Here is a 6,995-nt window from a genome sequence, read left to right on the forward strand (position 1 = left end):
CTGATTTGATTTGTTCAATCAGTCAGTCATCATAAATCGAAAATCAGGAAACAACAAATGGACAGAGAGAATGATTATAATCCATGTCTCAGTCCATATGATATCTAGAATGGAGGAATATATGATCCCTTATCTAATGGACAAGTCATTGACAAGGTCAGAGTTCGACAGCGGCTTTAAGTGCTACGATTGCCAGTTAGGTTTTGAAGTCACACTCAATAATAGTTTTAGACTTATCCAAGTTGGAGACTGTTGGATTAATGTCTAAGTCCATAACTATATTTGGTATGTACTTGACCCGACCCGGCATGGTCCATTTGGGTTGCACTTCACCGTCACAATTTATATGGATAGTCTTTTGAGAATACTATATTTATGATTTATATTAATATATTATAAGTTCTAATATATTAATATAGAATCATATTATTTAATTAGTATTGATCAATAATTAATTTAGAATTAATTAAGTGATCAAAAAGAACTAATTAAATATGGACTCTTATATATATGGAATGGGCCAAGTTCATTTAGGTTGGGCTAAGCTTTCATGGATGGTCCATGGAGCTTTTAACCCATGGATCCTATGTAAATGAAAGGTCATGGGTATTAGGGTTTACATGGATGTAACCCTAATCCTCCATAATATATAAAGGGGTCCTTGACTCACAAAATTGGAACAAGTGTGTGAAAATAAGAGTGGGCCGATTTTAGTGTGCATACATATTCTCTCAAATTCTTCCAAGGTGTTTTGGTGATTTGTGATTCCATTTGAGGCTTCCACACTATTGGGCCTAAGCTCTTAAAGCTTGAAGACATCAAGCTACATCAAAAGGTATGTCATCTAACTAGAACTTTGTAGTATAAGTGCTTCATAATATGCTAGTTAGGATGAAACCTTGGAATAGTTAATATTTGCATGTATAATAGAGAAAACATAGATCCAAGGTTTATAGGGTTGCATGTACACCATAGGAGTGTTAGAATGCTCAAAAACCCAATAGTTACGCCTTGCGTAACTCATTAAACACGCGTTCCTCATCAGCAAGTTACGCCCTGTGTAATTTTTAGTTACGCCATGCGTAGCAGGTACGCCCTACGTAACTTTCCAACGCCCTGCATAGGATAAAACCCTAAATTTCCACTTCATGTTCAAAAATCCATAACTTTTTCGTATTAACTCCATTTTTGGCGTTCTTTATATGAACAGAAAGGTACTGAAGAGCCCCATAATTACATCTAATTAACGGTGACTTAAAACATACCGAACTAAAATCCTTAATTCATGAACGAAGTATGAAACATCACTTTCCCATTTTACACTTTGACTCCATAACACAAACCAAGGGCTTAGTTCACGTAACCAATATTGTCAACATCCAATCGGGTCTTTACTGGATCTGTTTACTTACCAAAATCCTGAAATAAGAACTTCTCGAAACAGGATGTTATAGAACTAATGATCAACGAGCCAACAATCAATGAAGCGATAAACGATAAACTGATTCCTACTCATGCAACAACAGTTCAAGAAGGAAATAACGACTCTGAAAGTTATCAAAGACCACTTCCTCCCCTAGAAGGACAACAAAAAGGGAAGAATGATGATTTCAAACGCATATGAAAGTATAAGGACTTTATGACTTCCAAACCTTCATATTTTAATGGGAAGGAGAATCCGGTTGAAGTTATGGACTGGATTTCTGAAATGGAGCTAGCCTTCATTACTTATGGTTGCACATAAAAGTTGCAGACCACTTATTATGTGCTTCAAATTTAGTGGTTCGTTGGTGGATCACATTGGGAAAGGCAATCAACCCTAACAAGCCACTGTAACAGACATGGGAAGAATTCCTGGTAGAATTCAAGCGAAATTACTACTTAGCTCAAAACATGATAGAGTTGGAGAACCATTTCTTGACACTAAAAAGGGTAGCATCTCCATTAATGAGTATACCAATGCCTTCACATACAAGATAGAGTTCGCCTTGTGCATTGTCCCTGATGAACTGGAAAAGATCAATAGGTATGAGAAGGGACTACCATGGGAGTACTCTATACTATTACATTAGGCAACTACTATTGAGGTAGCCATCTGGTTGCCAAGTCTGTTGAAAATCAAAGGAAGGACCGCCTACAGAGCTGAAGTTGGCAAGTAGAGGAAATGTGAAGGATCCTCAGGAAACAAGACAAATAAGAAGAAGAAGTTCTTAAAGTCAAACAACAACAAGAAATTTGGGAGAAACCATGAAGGAAAATGGTGCAAACAGTGCAAGAAGAAGCATTTTGGGGACTATAGTGTGTGCTACAAGTACAAGAAGCTAGGGCATGTTTCTTCAAACTACCCGATAAATGGAAAAGATTGCTACAACTATGGAGAAGAAGGTAACATGAAAGTTAAGTGCCCAAAAGATGAGAAACCAACCCCAAAGATCCTGTCAGCAAATCCCAAGGGCCGAAGCTACCAAATGACCCTCGATGAAGCCAAAGAAGAGACTTTCGTTGCTTCAGGTACATTCCTAGTAATCAAATTCCTGCCAAGATTGTATTTGATGCAGCAGCAGATCACTCCTTTATTTCCCATGATAGTAATGGTAAAAGTAGGTGGTGGTGGGAATGTGTCTGTTAGTAATAAGCTAGTAAGCATAACCATTAACTTAAATTGGAACAAATTCCATAATGAATGATTACCCTTTGAGTTAAACAAGTTCGATGTCATTTTGGGCAAGGATTGGTTGGGAGAAAATCTGAAGATCATCTTCTGTGGAAGGAAGATGGTGCGCACCAATCATCCTGGAAGAGAACCGTTCATTGTATACGGTGATAAGAGTAGAGTGAAGTACGAAATCATTTCACTAATGAAAGCCAAAAGATGCCTTAACAAAGGATGCACAACATTCTTGGCATATGTGATCGATGTAAAGAATGAGAAGAAGGAAATGACTTAGATACCAGTGATGTGTGATTTTCTAGATGTATTTCCAGATGACCTACCCGGATTACCACCAGAAAGGTATTTAGAGTTCATAATTGACTTAATGATAGGCATACATCTGATTGTAAAAGCAATATACCACTTATCGTCTGCAAAGATGAAAGAGTTAATGACACACATCTAGGAATTATTGGACAAAGTTTTCATTAGAGCTAGTTCATCGCCCAGGGAGCTCCAGTACTCTTTGTAAAGAAGAAAGACGATGTGATGAGAATGTATATTGATTATCGAGAGCTAAACAAGGCTGCAATAAAGAACCGATACCCATTACCCAGAATAGATGAATTGTTCGATCAACTGAAGGGAGAAACCTATTTCTCCAAGATTGATCTCAGGCCAGGCTATCATCAATTAAAGGTAAGAGAGCAAGATATTGACAGTACAACCTTCAGAACTAGATACGAACACTATGAATTCCTTGTCATGCCATTTAGATTAACAAATGCTTCAACATCATTCATGGATATGACGCATTGAGTATGTAAACCTTTTCTCAATAAGTTAGTAATAATGTTCATTGATGACATTATGATTTACTCGAATAATAATCAAGATCATGGTAAACACCTTCGATAGATATTAGAAGTCATCAAGAAGAATAAACTTTACACAAAGTTCTCCAAGTGTGATTTTTGGATTCAAGAGATAAAATTATTGGGTCACGTGCTTAGCCAGAAGGATATAATGGTCTACCTAGCAAAGATTAAAGTTGTTATGAAATCGGATACGCCAAAGAGTCCCACATAAGTACATAGTTTTCTAGGATTGGATGGTTACTACCGAAGGTTCATTAAATACTTTTCTTCTATTGGTTCCACACTAACAACCTTGACTCGAAAATGGATTACCTACACTTGGAGTGAGCAGCAAGAAGTAGCTTTCAGTGAACTAAAGAAGCGATTATGTGAAGCACCAATCCTCATTTTACCAGAAGGAACTGATGAGTTTGCAGTTTTCAGTGATGCATCTGGAGTTGGATTAGGATGTATACTTACACAGAGAGAAGAACTGGTGGCTTATGCCTCAAGACAATTGAAGGTTCACGAGCAAAACTATCCAACACACGATCTAGAGCTTGTGCCAATGGTTTTTTCCTTGAAGTTCTAGAGGCGCTACCTCGATGGAACTAATTGTAAATTGTTTACATATCAAGAAAGCCTTCATATGTCTTCACTCAGAAAGAATTGAACATGAGACAGATACGATGGTTGGAACTACTCAAACACTACGATTATGAAATACTTTACCACCCTGTTAAAGCAAATAGTGTAGTTGATGGCTTGAGTAGAAAGGTAAATTCGAAATGGAAAAAAGCTAGCTCGTTGAGGAGTGAAGTAATATCAACGATTATAGAGAAGATTACAGAAGCTCAGACATGATCTTTAGCAGAAGATGCAAAGAAAGAAGAATGCTTGGGCAAGATGTTAGTGTTCGAGGAAGACAATCAAGGGTTGAAGGTGTTCACAAATCATATTTGGTTGCCGAAGATGGGCAGAATACGGGATCTTCTCATAGAAGAGTATCATAAAGCGATGTATTCAATACACCCATGTAGCACCAAAATCTATTTGGACCTTAAGCCCTATTATTGGTGGCCAACAATAAAAATCGACATAGAAACATATGTAGCTGAATGTGTGACTTGTTCGAGAGTAAAAACACAACATCAGAACCCATATGGGGACTGAGAACCTATACTGGTACCATGGGTAAGTACTAAGTAGCATGAAATTACCAGGGATTTTGTAACCAAGTTGCCGAAGACGAGAAAAGGTCACAACATGATCTAGGTTATATTAGATTGGTTCACAAAGAGTTCACACTTCTTAGCCGCACGAGAGACCTGGTCTATGGAAAAGTTTGAAGAAACCTATGTGAAGGAGATTGTCAAGATTCATGGCATACCCATATCGATTGTATCAAACAGAGATAATCAATTAACTTCCTGATTTTGGAGGTGTATTCAAGAAGAAATGGGTACGAAACTGTGTTTAAGTACTATCTATCATCCACTCATCCACAAAAGACAGACATAGTGAAAGAACAATCCAAACATAGGGAATACCCGAGTTCAAGTCCATTGTCCTCGATTTTCAATGATTTTTTAAGATAACAATTTATAGATTATATACATATATTCAGCAAATAGAGCACCAAACTCGTTCCACCTTAGTGGTTAGATCTTTTGTTTGTATATTGGAGGTCGTAAGATCTACTCCCATAGCCTACAAAAAGTTCTTATTTTTTCAAAAAAATTGATAAATGATGATGTGGCAGTACACATCAGTGCCATGTCAGCAAGCTTGTCCAACCTCGCCTGCCACTTAGGCAGTTTACCTACTGAGAAGGTAATAAATGACCGATTTGATTACATTAGTCGGTTTTTCAAGGTATTTTTATTCATTTTTTTTTAGAGTTAATTGTAAATTTTGTCAAAACTTTGAGATTTTTCTGAAGAAAACCCTATAAAAAAAGAAGACAAAACTTCAAAAATGGTCCCTGTGGTTTTCGAAAATATCAAGTTTAATCCCTAAGTTCAAAAAACCTCACTGATGGTCCCTGTGGTTTCAAAACTTTTAACAAATGGTCCTTTTCGCTAACTCCGTTAGATTTTTGCCGTTAAGTGAAGGGTATTTCTGTCATTTCACTGACACAGGGACCATTTATGAAGATTTGCCTTATTTTTTTTTTAAAATAATAATTATTTAATATTAAAGGGTCCCACCTCTCTCTCTCTCTCTCTCTCTCTCTCTCTCTCTCTCTCCTAAAAAAGAAGCTACAACAATGGAGGCTACAACAGTCATGTTACCAAACCTCACTCATTCAAATCCCCGAAATCGCTCGAATCACTCCATAGATCTCACATCCAACTCTACCATCTATGATTCTTAATGAAATTTCCAATTCAAAACATATGTGTTCAACTTTTTCTACTCATCGTCTTCCCCATACACACCCACAAATAAGAAAAACCCAAAATCGAAAACTCCATATTTGTCCACCGAATCACATCTTAAGAAACCGGTCTCGGCCAATGAAGAAGCACTACTAAGGACGATCCAAAATTGCAAAACCGGAATCCCACAAGGTAAGCATCGAAACCTAAAAAAAATTGAAGATATAATTTGGCAAATAGGGCATGAAGCCGCCTGTGAGAAGCATGAAGATGGTGGCTAAGAGAACCAAGAAGGTGACCGGGGTTGGGAATAAAGTGACAAAAGAGGGGTTTGTACATCAACAAGAAACAAATCTGTCTACTCATTCTCCTGGAATCGATTCAAAGTACAAGGATGGGGTTTAGGCTGAGTTCACAGAGCTTACCAAAAGTGGGGGAGGAGGGGGAACTCGGTGGCGTGCGGTAGGGGGCTGCTCCGACGGCCTTCTGTTGCTTCTCTTCTTTTTTAATTGGACGGAGATACGAGTGGGGGAGGAGGGGGAACTTGGTGGTGGTCGGAATCAGCAATGGCGGTGGTTGTAGGTGATTTTCTCACCGGTGAAGGTGGTGGATGGCGGTTCGGCCTTTCTTGCAACAGAAATGGTGGTGGTGGTTTATTATCTAAATAGGAGAGGGACGGAGGGGGTTGCTGGTCAATAACAGTGGCAGATGGTGGTGATTCACGGTAGTTAAAGCCACCGGTGTTGGTTCTTTAATGGAGGCAGCGATGTCTTTTGACCACCCTTCGTGGTGGTGTCGTTTCTTGACAGTAGGTTCATGAGAAGGAGAGAAAAAGGAGGTGAGGTGGTGATGTTTGATCGAATCAATGGTGGGCAGGTGGTATTTCATGGGTCGTCCTGGGTTTAGTTTAAGAGCAACCAAACAAATGCTCTAATTAATTATGCAAGATCTCATTTGATCAGGAAGAAAGAAGAGTTATCATTTTTCTGCATTTAGGGTGTTGACTTTCAAGGGGAGAGAGTGAGAGAGAGAGAGAGAGAGAGAGGTGGGACCCTTTAATATTAAATAATGAGTTTTTTTTAAATAAGACAAATCTTCATAAAT

Source organism: Lactuca virosa, chromosome 4, assembly GCF_052849685.1.
Source record: "Lactuca virosa cultivar CGN04683 chromosome 4, Lactuca_virosa_CGN04683_v6, whole genome shotgun sequence".
NCBI classification, from domain to species: Eukaryota; Viridiplantae; Streptophyta; class Magnoliopsida; order Asterales; family Asteraceae; genus Lactuca; species Lactuca virosa.